Source organism: Myotis yumanensis, unplaced genomic scaffold (assembly GCF_028538775.1).
Source record: "Myotis yumanensis isolate MYYU_CA2020_CCGP unplaced genomic scaffold, mMyoYum1.0.hap1 SCAF_2, whole genome shotgun sequence".
NCBI lineage: Eukaryota > Metazoa > Chordata > Mammalia > Chiroptera > Vespertilionidae > Myotis > Myotis yumanensis.
The window spans coordinates 130,809,517-130,827,528 of record NW_027223753.1 but is presented as its reverse complement, the minus strand read 5'-3'; positions in this window follow the sequence as shown (position 1 = coordinate 130,827,528).

Here is an 18,012-nt window from a genome sequence, read left to right as displayed (position 1 = left end):
AAGATTTTTAGAAGGTAAAAATCATCAGATCTTCCCTCCTGTTATCTACCAGCCACCAGTGAATTTGTCTAGTAAGGAAGCATTACAAATTTGCAAGACAACATAACTAAAAAAGTTTTGGTGTTACAATCAAAGTTATATTGCTCTTGGAACTGTCAGAGACCCAGTTATTTGACTCCAGGTCCCCCAAATTTACCCTAGACCAGTGGTTCTCAACCTTCCTAATGCCGCAACCCTTTAATACAGTTCCTCATGTTGTGGTGACCCCCAACCATAAAATTATTTTCATTGCTACTTCATAACTGTAATTTTGCTACTGTTATGAATCATAATGTAAATATCTGATATGCAGGATGTATTTTCATTGTTACAAATTGAACTTAATTAAAGCATAGTGATTAATTACAAAAACAATATGTAATTATATATGTGTTTTTCGATGGTCTTAGGCGACCCCTGTGAAAGGGTCGTTCGACCCCCAAAGGGGTCGCGACCCACAGGTTGAGAACCGCTGCCCTAGACTCTTTCTTATCCCCTACATTTAATAAATTGTCAAGTTCTTCTAAATATTCTGTTTCTCATATCTCACATCCTCAAAGAATTCTCTCTGCCTATGCACTACCTACATTGTAGTATTTCTCACTGCCCCTCTTCCCTTTAATTACTTCACCACCTTCCTTCTCTAGATTTATATCTTCAATATTTTTTTTTAATTTTAAATAAGATCATGTCGCTTTGATGTTTGACATTCCTCAGACGTCCATGTCCTATAGGAAAAAGTCTACTGGTGCCCTACATAGTCTACACGCCTGATTAAATCAATCTCATTCTTCATTGCTCTTCCATATACCTTCTAAACACATAGAGATTACAATGGGTACCTAAGGACATCATGCTTTTGTGTTTTTTGGGGGGAAAAGAAAAATTTTTTTTGTCTTTTTCTTCCGATTGCCTAAGATATCCTTACTAATAAATATGCAGCTCACTTATCACCTCCTCTCTGAAGCCTTCTGACCCCACCTCATGTAAAAGATCTTGCTCTTTCCTCTATCAGATAACATATCACTTTGTAATGACCTGTTATAAGTGCTCCCACAAAAAGACCTTGAGTGCCTTAAGAACAGGAATGTTCTACCCACTTTTGTATATGAACGCCCAATGTCTGCAGTAGTCATTTGTTAAATAAGGGTTCTAGACCTGGGGGAGTGGAGTAAACATTGTCTTAGGTTCAATTGCCTTGAAGCAAAGCCTAGAATTAGATTTCCATACAAGGGATTCATTAGGGAGTCTCCTGAGTGCACTCAGGAGAAACCAGTAGGGCAGTGAGGAATAGAACATGGCCAGGAAAGAAGCTAAGCAAAGGTGCACTTTAAGTTGAGTCCTCATCTAAGCCTGACCCCATGGGGCTCTCTGGAGCATGACTAGCCTACCAGAGTTGTGTCCCTTTGAGCCAAGGGGCCAGGCCTTTTGGACCTCTGTGTTAGTCATCCGCTGGACTCTGCCAAGGGTCGAGGACAATGATGGTGGAAAGCATGGACTCCCACTCCATCTGCAAATCAACTCCATCTGCAGCTGATCTCAGCCAAAGAAAGGAAATTCCCTGCACAAAGAAATGACTGTGAGCCTCTAGTAGCCATCAGTCACTGCAGCTGAACCGTGGGTACTTGCTTGCAGCTGGGAGGAATCAGGGTAAAACACCACCAGTTTCTACTACAAACTTTACCGCAATCATACACAGCATCAGCACAATCTCCTTTCAAAAATAAGTTATCTAGAGATATTTTTCTATTTCATATCTGATTGCTCTTCTCTTCCAGTAATTCATAGCTCCACACTCTCAGGAATTGGCTTCTTAACCTGTCATATTTGGATGCCTTCCATTACCTAAAATATACATAACTATTCACTCTGCAAAGCCACACCGAGGACTGGTGAGATGTTAGGAGGGTTATGCAGGAGTGTGGTGCGTGAGTTCTTCCAAAGGACACTACCAAGCAGATCAAACAGGAGAAACTTGGGTTTCAACATCCAATAAAAACAACACATTAATATAATTCAACCTGACACCACGTCTCCAGAAAATATGTACGAAGAATATCTTTTTAGAATATTTATTCCTTACATTTATTATAAATTACTTTCTTTTTTTATTACTTTCTCTTATATTTTGTGTTATATCTGATATTTGGTCCTCATCAACTTCACCACACATTACAGTAAACACATGGGAGGTCACAAAACATGCTAAAGGCCGTATAAGGCTATTAAGTCTCTGTGAGGCTATAGTCTTCCCTGGCCACTTGGTGGTATATCATCATATTCCTGGCATTCATCTTAGAATAGAAGCATTTTAAAGGTTTGCAGCCCATGAAAACATTATTGTGAATAAACGTTTATTAATATTCATGCAATATTTATACACACCATGCCCACACTTAGACAAACAAAACAAATGGAAATGATCTTTCTACCATGTTTTAGTATCTTTTCAGAATTACTGCATTTTAGTAAACAACTATTCCAAATATTTTCTAAAAGGAGGTTTCAGAAAACACTGACAATAAAATATTTAAGTCTCCAAAGGAATTTTTCTCCTAGATTACAAATAAACAGAGAAATTGAAACAGAAAATTCCTGCTAATATACAGTTGTAATCACTAGCAAATGCAAAGTTGCGTGTAGCAGCAAGAAGCTGCTGATCTTTGAAAATTCGATTTTGCACATATTCTGTTTATTGTACTAGATTCTGATCACACATTCCTGTTAAGATCCACACATGTTAATGAGAGAGAATACTGCTTGCTTAAAGCTACTTGGGAGAAATGTTTGTAAAAGTCCAATAGCATCATGTGGCACATCAGCAATTGGTACAAAAGGTGCACAGCAAATGTCAATGGTGCTCATGTGTTACTGAGAGCAGAGAAGAGTGTATATTAATTCATGAAAATTTGGCCCCACTCCAAGTATTTTTACAATCCCTAGACTATTTTTAAGAAGTTCTCAAATTGAATCACACGTTGGAAATGGAAAAAACAACTAAGTGCATCCAATTCAGGTATGAAACTAAAGATAAGAAAATTCGGGCAGCCCACTGCAGTGTGGTTTGAGCAGATAAAAATGGAAAATGTCCAAACCCTCTGACTGTAGAAAAGTCTGAACATTTGCATTTTGCTTCAATTTATTCTTCAGGCACTATATTAACACACAGGGGATTACTATTATAATTTTCATTAACAGTGAATGCTCTAGATTCCAGTTTAACACATATTGTATTATTGAAACCTTGATTTCTAATTTTTAATGGTTGACAAAGCAAGTGATTATATCCTTCTCTATACAATTTTTAAATGACCTTCTATTAAGCCAGTTATATAGAAAAGAAGTAATAAGAACCCAAATCAGGCTGTTTCTACCCAGAAGAAATGAGGAGACAGATGAAGTACAGCAATAAAATTAGCTGGATAATTCAGACAAATAAATTTTGATATATTGATATTGAGACAAGTTGTGGAGTGGATAGAGCTTAGAAAAGGTTTATTTGGATAAATTGAATTTCAGATAAGTGGAGATTTTGTTTTAATCATTTTATGAAAACATTTTTAAAATACATTATACTATTTCTTATTGTGTTTAAAGAAACCAAGCATACTGATCTTTTTTTAATGAGTTAGGATTATTTTGTAGATGCAAGATATTTTCCTGTATTTGAAATTTTTAAAATATTTATCCCTAGACTGATCAAATACATTTGAGTGTTGTAAAGAAGCATGCTCTGAATTTTTTAATTGAGTATGATTTTTCTCTTTCGCTACAATATTTTTTATGGACAGTGTTTCTTCCTTCTTTCACACATGGCAGCTTTTTCATCCTTGATATTTTGCACAGAAGCTAACATTGCTTCTAGTTTCAGCTGCCATTTCTCTTATCTGTTTCTCTTCTTATTCTACTCACATCATTTTTTTTTCTTATTTTCCTCTGCATTTCTCACAGGTTTGCATATATCTTCACTTTCATCTGATAAAAGCTGATTTTGAAGCAGCACCATATATGTGAAGGCTGATTCTTTTCTCTCCTGTAATTTTTTGCGGTAACTTTTTAAGCAAGTTTTGTTAATGTTTATGCTCAGTAGCCTTATTTTCATATTATTTTTTTTATTATTATTATTGTTTAAGACAATTGAGAATGCTTAACACCTGAGGGAATTTGTCTACATTGACTAATTTCTTATTTTTATAATAATGTAAATGTGTGCTTTCCTCCAAGGGCCTTAAAGCATTTCCCAAAATTTTCCCTAAATAATTGTTTCCTTTTTTTATATAAATGTTTCCATGACATTGATGTTTCACATCAAAATATAAAAATACTTATGGAAAATTCCTTTCCCTTAATTACATTGCTTGTATCAAAAGAAAAGTTATTTCTAAAAGACTTTTCTTTGGCATGAATTACTTGGAAATCTTATTTAAGTTAAGACTTTATTACACACCAGTCACATCCTGCGGACTAACCTACATGTCATTTAAAAGTAGGGAAATGATCCAGAGCCACATTAGAGGTTTTAAGAAATGCCAAAATAAGATCACTTCCTTAGAGTTAGTGTTCGCTTTAAAGAAGTCATATTGCATTATTTATATTGGCTGATTAATTTATTGGTTGAGCTTTCAGAATATTAAGACAGTCATTAGCCACTAAGAGAAAATACAGCACTACATTCATCTTATTGAGACTGAAATAGCATTCATTTTTAGGAACTGTTAAAAGATAAACTGAGGCACATTAATGATTTTAAGAGTTTATTTGAGCATAAATCTATTTCAATTGGGCAGCACCAAATTGGAAATGGTTAGGAGCCCTTGGCCAATAAGAACCAGGGGAAAGACTTATACAGAGGAAGTGTGGAAGCAAAAAAAGGAAATTATTGGATTGTCTATAGTTTAAAGCCTCGTTGACTGTGACTGGTTGTCCTCAGCGTTTTGGGTTTTGTCATCCTGAGGCATTTTACGGGCTTAGATTTTGTGTTGGTTTGCTTACATAGGCCCCATGGCATTAGAGCCACCTCAGTCTAATGGCTTCCTAATTTAATTACTTTAACAACACATAGGTATGTTGATGGGTTTCATGTCACCATCCTATATAATAAAAGCCTAATATGCTAAGGGTCCGGTCATCCCTTCATCGGGTCATTCATTCAACCAATCAAAGCGTAATATGCTAATGATATACTTCAGCCTCTCAACCACTCGTTATAATGTCCACTGACCACCAGTGGGCAGACGCTCTGACTGGTAGGTTAGCTTGCTGCTGGGGTCCAGCTGATCAGGACTGAGCGAGATGGACCGGACACACCCTGGAGCCCTCCCACAGTCCTTCCCTGGCTGGCCAACCCCGATTGTACACCTGTGGGGTCCCTTGGCCTGTCCTGCACCCTCTTGCAATCTGGGACCCCTCAGGAAATGTTAGAGAGCCGGTTTCGGCCTCATCCCGCAGGCCAGGCCGAGGGACCCCACTGGTGCACAAATTCGTGCACTAGGCCTCTAGTTAACTAATATAAAAGGCCCTTCAAAGCTGGTCTCTGTTTATGTGTCTGGGCTGACCTCTAGCTCTACACCCCAGTCTCACTGAATCCTTCCAGTTGTATCACTTTGACATACTTATTATTGTCTGATTTCTCTCTACAATCTTTGTCCTCTCCTTATTATCAATCTTTTTCCTCCCACTCTCTTTGGCTAATTTTGGTTCACGTTAGCAGTTATTTGTCTAAGAAATCTTCCAGATGCCCCTCCCTAAATCCAGGCTAGAGTACACAGCATAACCAGCCTAAGAACTACATTACAATCATGACCTTCTGGGCAGTGTCTTCAATTTATAGCCGGTACAACAAATCAAAATTGAAATCCTTCCTGGAATGCACACTATTAACAATTTGCTTAGGATTAGATTTGGTTTCCCTAAATAAAAAGCCAGGCTAATATTTACATAAACTTTTACCTATTTTATTACAAAACTTAATTTTTAAGAAAGTAAAAAAGAGGGAAGGGGATGTTAGGTGAGGAGGGATAAGAGAGATGCATGGGAAATGTTGAGCACAGAGTAGAAGCTAACATTTATCAGTAAGGATCTTACAAGAATAGGTATCAAAAAAAAAAAAAGAGGGCAGGGGATGTTAGATGAGGAGGGATAAGAGAGATGCATGGGAAATACTACTACCGAGATGGCTTTTACCACATTCTGTTTAAGTGTAGAGGGAATACATTTCATTTTCAACTGAATCATTTATATGTTAATAAGGTATCTAGAGCAGTGATGTGGCTACCAATGGAATTAATCACATGTTTTCTATTTAATCCAAAGACACTATGGGATATGCAAATATTCAAATGTGATATTAATTGAAGAAAAATAATATGACCTTGCAAAAGTGGTCAACCAGAAATTAATGTTTATATATCCTAAAAGTCCATTGTTTGGAAATAATATAGCAATGAGGGGAAAGGCAGAGACTTGATTCTACCACAGAGTTAAGGATAAAAATCTGAGGGTCTCTGAAGAAAGACCCTGAAGAATATAATTGAGTTAAAAATAAATCAGAAAGTTAGAAAATATAAAATAAGAGTGAATATTGACTATAGTTTCCTACTAATGATGTATGGAATATCTATGTGAAGCTGACATGTAAAATGAAGTCCATAGAAATAAATAGCATGACTAAAGAATGGAAATCTTCAGAGAAGAGGAGTCACACATGTCTATATGAACAGCAATCTGAAAACACAAAGGACAAATAATAGATATATATTTTTTCAGAAATATCCCCAGACATGTTTAACTTCAGATTAGAATTAGTATGGCATATATATATATTAGAGACCCAGCGCACGATTAAATCATGCCGGTTCTCTAGGCCTCTCTGCAATCAGGGCCATGTCCACTGTCCAGTGTCACTCCTCCACCTCCGTGACCCCTGCCCTGTGAACCTCCAGGCTAACAGCTCCACCCACAAGACTCCTCGGCCTCTGCTGCCCATGTCCCGCCACGCTCTTCTGCCTCAGCAGCCCCATGAAGCTCCACACTCACAGCCCCCGCACGCCTCCGCTGCCCCGCGATGCTCCACACTAGCAGCTCCTGCCCCGCGAGGCTCCTTGGACTCAGCCAACTCTGCACCGCGATGCTCCTCTGCCTCAGCAGCCCCGTGATGCTCCACACTTGCGCTCCCACCCCGCGATGTTCCTCCGCCTCACCACCCCACAAAGCTCCATGCTCAGAGCCTCTGCCCCAGGAGGCTCCTCAGCCTCTGCAGCCCCAACCAGCCACACTGTGAGAGCTGGACCCGCAGCTCCCACTCCCTCAGCTCCCTAGCCTGGTGTTCGGTCCAGCCTTTGGTTGTTGTGGATGTTATGGACCCTGGCTCTTTATATATAGACTAGAGGCCCAGTGCACAAAAATTTGTGCACTCGAGGGGGGGGGGGTCCCCCAGCCCGGCCTGTGCCCTCTTGCAGTCTGGGACCCCTCGGGAAATAACGACCTGCTGTCTTAGGACTGCTCCTGGGTGCTAGAGGGCAGGCCCAATCCCTAAGTGCAGCCCCTGATCAGGCTCAGAGCAGGGCCGATTGGGGAGTTGGGGCGCCACCCCATCATACACAGAGCAGGGCGGATCGGGAAGTTGCAATGCCACCCTCAGTCACTCTCAGGGTAGGGCAGATTGGGGGGTCGGGGCACCGCCCCCTGTCACACTCAAGGCAGGGTCGATGGGGAGGTTGCGGCGCCACCCCCTGTCATGCACAGAGAAGGGCCGATCAGGGGGTTGGGGCACTGCCCCCTGTCACTCACAGAACAGGGCCCATCAGGGGGGTTGGGGCTCTGTACCCTGTCACACACAGAGCAGGGTCAATCAGGGGGTTGGGGAGCTCCCCCCGTCACACACAGAGTAGGGTCGATAGGGGAGTTGGGGCACCGCCCCCTGTCACACACAGAGCAGGGCAGATCAAGGGGTTGGGGCGCTGCACCCTGTCACACTCAGGGCAGGGCCAATGGGGAGGTTATGGCTCTACCCTGTCACACACAGAGCAAGGCCTGTGGAGGGGGGTTGGGGCGCCACCCTCTATTACCCACAGAGCAGGGCCGATCAGGGGGTTGGGGCACTGCCACTGTCACACTCAGGGCAGGGCTGATGAAGAGGTTATGGAGAGGCAGGGCCCGTGGGGGGGGGGGGGTGTTGGGGCGCTGCAACCTGTCACACACAGAGCAGGGCCGAGCAGGGGGTTGGTGCGCTGCACCCTGTCAAACACAGAGCCGCAGGCTAATCAGGGGATTGGGGAGCTCCCCCCTATCAGGCACAGAGCAGGGCTGATCAGGGGGTTGGAGTGCCTTCCCCTGTCAGGAACAGAGCAGGGCAGTTAGGGAGGTTGTAGCCCCCACCCTCCGTCACACACAGAGCTGCAGGGCGATCAGGGGGTTTGGGTGCTGCCCCCTGTCACGCTGATCCCGGTGCCAGGAGCCTCGCTGCTCCGCTGATCCCAGTGCTGGGAGGCATATTACCCTTTTACTATATAGAATAGAGGCCTGGTGCATGGGTAGGGGCTGGCTGGTTTGCCCTGAAGTGTGTCCTGGATCAGGGTGGGGGTCCCCACTGGGGTGCCTGGCCAGGCTGGCTGAGGGGCTGAGGGCTGTTTTCTGGCTGGCAGTTGACTAAAAGTTCCCAACCGCTCCTTGTTTTCTTTTTGTTCTTTTTTTATTCTGGGCCAGCTTTAGCTCTGAGGCCTAGCTGCTGAAAACATCGATACAATGTTGTGGTCCGGGGCTGACTGACAGCCGGTTTCTGGGGTTTTGTTTAGCTTCTTATTTGCAACATAGTACATAGTTGCTTAGAGTTGCAGCTAAGAGGCCGGCAACTCAGGTGGGGAACGTTGGAGTCCGCAGTCACTGGAGCAAGCAAGTCTCCCTACTCGCTTCAGTGCATGGTTGCCGGCCGCCATCTTGGCTGACAGTTAATTTGCATAAGGATATGCTGATTAGCCAATGGGAAGGGTAGTGGTCGTACGCTAATTACCATGTTTCTCTTTTATTAGTGTAGATATATATGTCTATGTTTGTGTGGCTAGATAATGATAGATAGATGATAGATAGATAGATAGATAGATAGGAAAGTAGATACATAAATATTTTTATATATGTATGCATACTCACAAGCATATATCTTAAACTTCACAGATAATTTCTATTAAATATGGCATAAATCTTTTAAAGTTCAATGACATAGCAAAATCTACTCATGCAGTCACTATTCAGATAAATTTATATCTGTACCATGAACTCTTAATCCCAGAGACATCTGACTCCTTTGACTTCCACAATTTACTAGTAATCATCAGTGCATCTCTGATTCCTTAGTCTACAGTTATTTTGTCAATTTACTAAACTAATAGGAAAGACTATTAGCCAAAGCTCATATATAGTCTCTAAGAGTTATTTCAAACCTCAATCTTTCTTCTAAATTGTTTACCACACCTGCAAATATCATAAGATAGGAATAATTGAGAGTTATTGTATGTCTGACAATCTAGGAGAGTCTCAAACTCATAGCATATGCAATTTTAATAACTCTTTAAGAATCTAGCTAGCCACAGATGGCAGCATAGGTAAATGCTGTACTCACATCCTCCCACAACCACATCAAAACTACAACTAAATTACAGAACAGCTGTTATTCAAAGCCACCTGAAATCTAGCTGGATGGAAGTCCTACAACTAAGGATTTAAGGAAGAAGCCACATAGAGACTGGTAGGAGTGGTAGAGAGGCAAAATTGGCTAGTCCCACCTCCAAGTGTGGCAGATAAAAATTGGGAGTGATACTTTGGTTGTGGAGGTCCCCCCGAGGAGCATGGAGTCTCAGCCCCACACCAGCCCCTCAGCCCAGGGTTCCAGGACTAGGAAGAGCCATCCCCAAAACTTCTGGCTATAAAAACCAGCAGGGATTGTGGTTAAGTGAGATGGAGGGCTTCTGGAGTCCCAGGCAATTCCTCTTAAAGAGCCCATACCCAGACTTACTTGGACTCACTCCCTCTGAGCTCCAGTTCTGGGGCAGTAGTTTGAAAGGCACCAGGGACATGTGGGGAGGAACTGAATTGTCTGGCATCAGGGGGTGAGCTGGAGGGGCAGCTTTCTGCCAGAAAAAAAGTGCTGGCACAGAGCACTGTTTCTTTTCTGAAACCCTTCTCCCCAAACAGAGCCAGTAGGTGGGAGCTATACCTGTCTCCATCAACTTGGCTATCATTGTTCTACCCTGGTAACACCCTGAGACCCTGCCCCACCCAATATGCAGGCTCACCAAAAATGTTTCCAGTCACTTTTCCATACAAATGGCCTATCTTGGCTCATGCTTCAGGCTTTCTTAACAAGAAGCTGGCATTGGTGTGCCTGTACCACTCACTAAGTGGCCCCAGGCCCAGCAATAGCAGCAGCCAGCCTTGAGTTGTAGGTTGGCCTCTCCTGAGCACCTCCAAGCCCAGCACAAGTAGCAGCAATCTGCAGATAGCTTTGCAATTCATGATGGGTGACTCCAGGCAGAACACAGGCAGTGGCTGACCTTGGCCTGCTCCTAGTGGAAGCCAGCACACCAAGTGGACAGCTTTAAACCATACTGAAGCACCACCCAACCACCACCATAAATTACACACCCGGGAGAAACCAAGATGGCGGCATAGGTAAACACTGGAGTTTGCTGCCTCAAACAACCACTTCAAAAATACAACTAAAAGATGGAACAGACATCATCCAGAACCACAGGAAGGCTGGCTGAGTGGAAGTTCTACAACTAGGAGGAAAGAGAAAAGCATACCGAGGCTCAGAGGAGGCGCAGTGCTGAAGTAAAATACTAAGGTGCGGAGTGCATGCAGAGTGGGCTGGCGGCTGAGGGCGCGGTTGTCGTTTTCAATCCGGAGGGAGTCTCAGGCTCGAGCTCCAGTTCCAGGCGAGTCTCTAGGAACCCAGACTCATATGGGAGAAGCGGGACTGTCTGGCATCGCTCAGAACCCTAGGGCAGCTTTCTCTCCATGGGGCTTGCAGTGATTACTGGGACACTGAGAAGCAGAGCCTCTGAGGGCAAGACTGAGAGCAGCCATAATTGCTAACCCCGCCCTGTTGACCCCGTGGGACCCGCCCCGCCCAAGCCCCTGCAGGGAGGCTTTTGCTGGATAGCCTCAGGCAAAGGCTAGATTAGCACTTCCCTAGAGATCCAGGAGCCAGGAAGCCCAGAGGTCAGAGTGGGACCATCCAGTTTGCAGCTCCGTGGAACCATAAAAGACACACTCGGGGGCAGACTCAGTGATCACTAAAGCCACATAGAAGCAAGTCTAGCCCCAGAGGGGTGTCTCCAGCACAGAAGTTCTCCCACTGCAGACACAGCTGATTCACACAGCCAATTGGCCTGGAGGTCAATTCCTCACAGTGATAACTACAACAATCAAGGCTTAACTACAACAAGACTGTGCACAAAGCCCACAAGGGGGTGCACCAAGAGTGTCTACCTCAGGTAATTGGGACACTTAGCACAGAAAGGCACTCTAACAACACAGCGAAGCATAAAAAATGTTGAGACAAAGAAACAGGACACAAATGACAGAATTGGAGGAAAGCAAACTGTTGGATATAGAGTTCAAAACCACACTTTTAAGGTCTTTAAAGAACTGTCTAGAAGCCCTGATAAATTTAATAAGGCCCTCGAAAAGACTGGTGAGACCGCTGATAAATGTAGTGAGATCTTCAAGAAGACTGGTGAGACCGCCGATAAATGTAGTGAGATCCTCAAGAAATCTAATGAGACCCTCGATGTTGTGATAAAGAACCAACTAGAAATTAAGCATATGTGGACTGAAATAAAGAATATTATACAGACAACAACAGCAGACCAGAGGGTCGCAAGAATCAAGTCAAAGATTTGAAATACGAAGAAGCAAAAAACACCCAATCAGAAAAGCAAAATGAAAAAAGAATCCAAAAATACGAAGATAGTGTAAGGAGCCTCTGGGACAGCTTCAAGCATACCAACATCCGAATTATAGGGGTGCCAGAAGATAAGAGAGAGCAAGATATTGAAAACCTATTTGAAGAAATAATGACAGAAAACTTCCCATACCTGGTGAAAGGAATAGACTTCCAAGTCCAGGAAACGCAGAGAACCCCAAACAAAAGGAATCCAAAGAGGACCACACCAAGACACATTATAATTAAAATGCCAAGAGCAAAAGACAAAGAGAGAATCCTAAAAGCAGCAAGAGAAAAACAATCAGTTACCTACAAGGGAGTACCCTTACGACTGTCAGCTGATTTCTCAACAGAAACTTTGCAAGCCAGAAGGGAGTGGCAAGAAATATTCAAAGTTATGAACAGCAAGAACCTACAACCAAGATTACTTTATCCAGCAAAGCTATCATTCAGAAGTGAAGGCCAGATAAATAGCTTCACAGGTAAGAAAACGCTAAAGGAGTTCATCACCACCAAACCAGTATTATATGAAATGCTGAAAGGTATCTTGTAAGAAGAGGAAGAAGAAGAAAAAGGTAAAGATAAAAATTATGAACAACAAATACATATCTATCAACAAGTGAATCTAAAAATCAAGTGAATAAATAATCTGATGAACAGTATGAACTGGTGATTGTAATAGAATCAGGGACATAGAAAACATAGAAAGGGAATGGACTGACTATTCTTGGGGGGGGGAAAGGGTGTGGGGGTGAGTGAAGAGATTAGACAATAATCGTGCACCTATGGATGAGGACAGTGGGTGGGGAGTGAGGGCGTAGGGTGGGGTGGGAACTGGGTGGAGGGGAGTTATGGTGGTAAAAACGAGTAACTAATGTAATAATCTGAACAATAAAGATTTAATAAATAAATAAATAAATTACACACCCAAGGGGTAGACTCAGCAGGCCCCAGAGACTCATCACAGTAAGTTCTGTTCTGTGGGGTGGGCCCCTGCACAGCTGATCCTCCATGGTGGTTGGTGATTCCAACCAGTCCTTGCAGCCTATCAGCTTGGGGGTAAATTCTTCTCATTGATGTGCCAATAGCAATCAAGGCTCAACTATAACAGGAGAGTGTTTACAGCCCATATGAGGTGGGGGGCACACCTGGAGTGCCCAGCTTGGGTAATGGGGAGGCTGTGCCACTGGATCCCATGGGATACCTACTACATAAGGCCAATCTACAAAGTCCAGGAGACACATCAGCTCTACCTAATACAAAGAAACAAACATGGGGAAGCAGCCAAAATTAAGAAACAAAGAAATATGTCCCAAATGAAGGAACAGAACAAAACTCCAGAAAAAGAATTCAAGAAAATGGAGACAAGCAATCTACCAGATGAAGAGTTAAAAACAAAACACTGGTTATAAGGATGCTCAATTAACTTAGGAGAAGAGGAGATGAAGTTAGTGAGAACTTCAACAAAGGTATAAGAAACATAGAAATGGAACTAAAATATATTTAAAAAAAGAACCAGTCAGAAATGAAGAATTCATTAACTGAAATGAAGAACACATTACAGGGAATCAACAATCAAGTAGATGAAGTAAAGGATCAATTTGGAGATTAAGAAAATAAGAAAGCAGAAAATACCCAATCCGAATAAAAGAAGAAAAAAATAATAATTCAAATATCCAAATAAATGTTTAAGGCACTCTGGGACAAATTCACATCGTGAATGTGCCAAAAGGAGAAGAGAGAGAGCAAGGAATTGTAATCCTATGTAATAATAATAATAATAATAATAATAATAATAATAGAAAACTTTCCTAACCAGATACATCATAATTAAAATACCAAAGGTTAAAGACAAAGAGAGAAGCTTAAAAGCTGCAAGAGAAAAGCAGTTAATTACTTATAAGGGAGTTACCATAAGACTGTCAACTGCTTTCTCAACCTAAGCTTTGCAGGCCAGAAGGTACTGGCAAGAAATTGTCAAAGTGACGAAAAGCACGGATCAAGTAAGCAAGATTACTCTACCCAGCAAAAGAATAATTTAGAAGTGAAGGCCATATATAAGAGTTTCCCAGATAAGAAAAAGCTAAAGGAGTTCAACAGCACCAAACCATTATTACATGAAATGTTAAAGGGTCTTCTTTATTTTTTTTCTTTATTGATTAAGGTATTATATGTGTCCTTATCTCCCCATTGCCCCCCCCCCAACTACCCCCCAGTCATGCTAAAGGGTTTTCTTTAAAAAGAAGGGGGGAAAAAGATAGACTGTATAAAAAATAAAATGGCAATAAATACATATCTATCAGCAATTGAATCTATAAAACAAAGTAAATGAACAAGCTTAACAGAAATGAGCTCACAGATACTGAGAACAATTTGATAGTTGCCAGATTGTAAGGGGGATTGAAGGGATGGGTTAAAAAGGTGAAGAAATTTAGGAGTACAAATTGGTTGTTACATAATGGTCACGGTGATGTAAAATACAACATAGGGAATAGAGTCAATAATATTGTAATGACTATGTAGGATGTCAGATGGGTACAAGATATATTGGGATGATCACTTAGTAAGTTATATAATGTCTAATAACTGGGTTGTACACCTGAAACTAATATAATATTGTATGTCAATAGTAATTTAAAAATAAAAAATTATTTAAAGTAAAAAGATAAAATTTTAAAAATCTAGCCCAAACAATAAAAGACAATTAATATGATAAAATTTAGCTATGACTTTTGATTTAATAATAAACTAGTAATCCATAGTCATAATATTTTCAGAATTTTATGTCAAATATGAAGTCAATAGAGTCTGAGCAGCATGGCAGGAGTACTGGGGGTTGGAGGGAAAGAAAGGCATGGCCATGTTTGGGGTGGAGAAGAGTCTAAATTTAACTGTATCTTTGTGACAGTTACTTAGGAAATTCCAAGTTTTTCATGGTTTCCCTAAGTATGGGTTCTGGCAATAAAAAATAATCTGGCGTTTATCTTGTGGAATTCAGGCAGCCACTGAAGCTCAAATAAATCTAATTTACATGATTCCCATAATTTTAATAGTTATTTGTAACATGGAAACTCTGTGTTCAATATTAAATTAGAACTATAAGTATCATATAATCTGTACACTATAAATATGTAAGAATTCTGGAATGATCATGTGACTTTAATTGTTACAAATATAACCAAGTTATGAATTCATATAAATTGAGGACTTAAGAATTTCAGAGGCTTAAGGTCAAATGGGGCAAAGGTAGTGATTTCTATGTACCCCTCTCTCAGAGCTAATCCACATGCTTTTTAAGGTAAGGTAGAAAAAATGTAAAAATGTAACAAAATGCAACTTTCATGTAAAACTTTAAGTTATATTCCTATCTATATCTAGTTTTTTAAATTAGCTGACAGTGTTCCTAATACAGAAACATGAGGCAAAAATACTAAGATCCCACCTCATGTAAAAGTCCAAAACTTCCTTGTGGTTCAAAATTATCTAACACTTGCCCACCAAGTTTGTTACACATGATGCAAACACTGAATTCCCATGTCAACAAGTATCATGCCCAGAGAATAATCAGAACTTTTATTAGATATGCTTGTAACATCCCTGAAGGAAAAAGACAGGAGGGAGATAGGAAAAGTAGCCTGTCCCTTTTCACAAATGTTGGGACTCTTACAGAATTCTATGATGATAGGAAAACTCATGTAGAGAAGCATGAGTCAGTGATGTTTAGCATCATCAACCAAAGAGAACTTCAGCTCTTCCTAAGTTATATCCTGTTCCCCTTATTTTATCACTTTGTGTTCCCATTCTATCTCAGAAATTTAGACATTTTTAAAAGCATTAATATTACTGAACTTTTATATTGAATTTCAGTATTTCAGTGCTAGAAGACATCTTGGATATTGAAAAACCTAGATCTGTAGATTGGGAGCATGTAGTGGGGCTTCCATCCCAGACCTGACTCCCTTCTCTTCCCAGAATGCTACCTGCCAGTTTAGTGTGATAAGAGAGGAAGAGAAATGATATACTAGAAAGACCCTCATTCTCTCACTGATAAAAATTCAAGAGTATTAACAAAGGGCATTATCCATAGGCCACAAAGTCAAATGTGGATTAGGGAGGTTAAAAAAAAAATGTTTTTCACTCCTCTTCCATTCAATAATTGGCTAGAATGGCTCACAGGATTCAGAAGAGCTCTTTACTTACTATAACTGGTTTATTATAAAGAATACAATTTAGGAACAGTCAAATGGAAGAAATGCATAGAGCAAGGTATGCAGAAGAAGCACCGAGCTCTCGTGCCCTCTCTGGGCACACCAGCCCCCAACACCTCCATGTGTTCATCAATCCAGAAGGTCTTTGAAACCCCTCATTTAGAGGTTTTATGGAGGTTTCATTTGAAGACATGATTGATTAGGCCATTGACCATTGGTGATGGAACTTAGTCTCCACCTCCCTGAGGTTGTGAGAGTGGGCTGGAAGTTCCAACCATCTGATCACCTGGTTGGTTCCCATGGCAGCCAGCCCCCATGCTTAGGTCCTTTCCAAAAGTCACCTCATTTACAAAACTCAGATGTAGTTGAAAGGGGGTTGCTGTGAATAAACAAAGACACTCCTTTCACATTCTTTTACTATAGAGTTGTCTCAGGAGCCAGGGACAAAAAAAAACCAACATTGTAACAGAAGATGCTCCTATCGCTCTTATCACTTAGGAAATTACAAGGGTTTTAGGAGCTCTGGCCAGAAGCCAGAGATGAAAACCAAATATATATTTATTATTATATCACCATTTTACAGGAAGGGTAAAGCACAGAAGACATGGTATCCATCTTAATGCTTGTTTAATATTAAATAACATGTAGGGCAAAATAATTGTATTTTAATGTGTATAGTTATGATTTAAAATAAACCATATGTAGTGAAATACAACTTAATATATTCCTCAAAACAACTTCCCTGAAACCGAAGTGGGAGTAGGTCGCAGATGACTCATCCCAGAAAACCAAAGGCTTAGGATTCAGCTAACGTCTGAGAAAGGACTGTCCTCCTTTGGTCAAAATGTGTGTGCTCAGCACCAAGTCTTCTCAAGACGCCTGAGCCCAACCTGCAAAGAGTTAGTAGCATTAAAGAGAAAACCACAGGCTCAAAATGGTGTCACTTGTGCTAAAAACACATGATAGCAAACCTAGATTTAATTAGACTTGATCTAATTGCAGATTCTATTTCACCCAGAAACATAATCTTAATCAACCAGTCTGGAATTTTCTGCTCAAACACCAGTAAGATATCTGTTCTGGGAGTCTTCTTTATGCCCCATAGAAAGAAGAGGCAATCTGCATGACAAAAACCCTTCCCTTCTTTTCCCCCCAAAGAAAAAGATGTCCTGGTCCAAAAATAATCCTTTATTTTCTTTTGTTAATTGTTCCCATTCCCCAGCCTTTTTCCTACAAAAACTTACAATTTTGTACAACCCCTCCAAGCACCCTTTCAGTTGCTTTGTGGGATGCCGCCCAATTCTAAACCCAATTAGATCTTCAAATTTACTCAGTTAAGTTTTTTGTGTTTTTTGTTTGTTTGTTTGTTTTTTAACAGAGTTCAACTACAAAGTCAGGAGGAAGAGTCCACATATGAAAACTCTCACTTCTGACACCAACTGCAAGTTCGGGAGTTTTCCAAGAGTACCCCCAGGTACAGTAATTCACTAGAAATACTCACAAAATTTAATGAATCCATTATGGTTACATTTATTACAAGGAAAGGATACAAATTAAAAGTAGCCAAAGGAAGAGATACACAGGGCAAAGTCTGGGAGGATTCCAGATATCAAGTTTCCATTGTCCTCAGGGTACATTACCCTCTTCTTGTCATTGACATGTAGCAATACATACAGAGTACTGCCAACCCTGAGAGCTTACTTATCTTCAATATCCAGAGGTTTACTGAGGCTTCATTACCTGGGCATGTTGATTTATTGATTGATCACGTGGTTGAACTTAGTCTCTAGGTTCACTAATACTGCATGACCCAAAGCCAATACC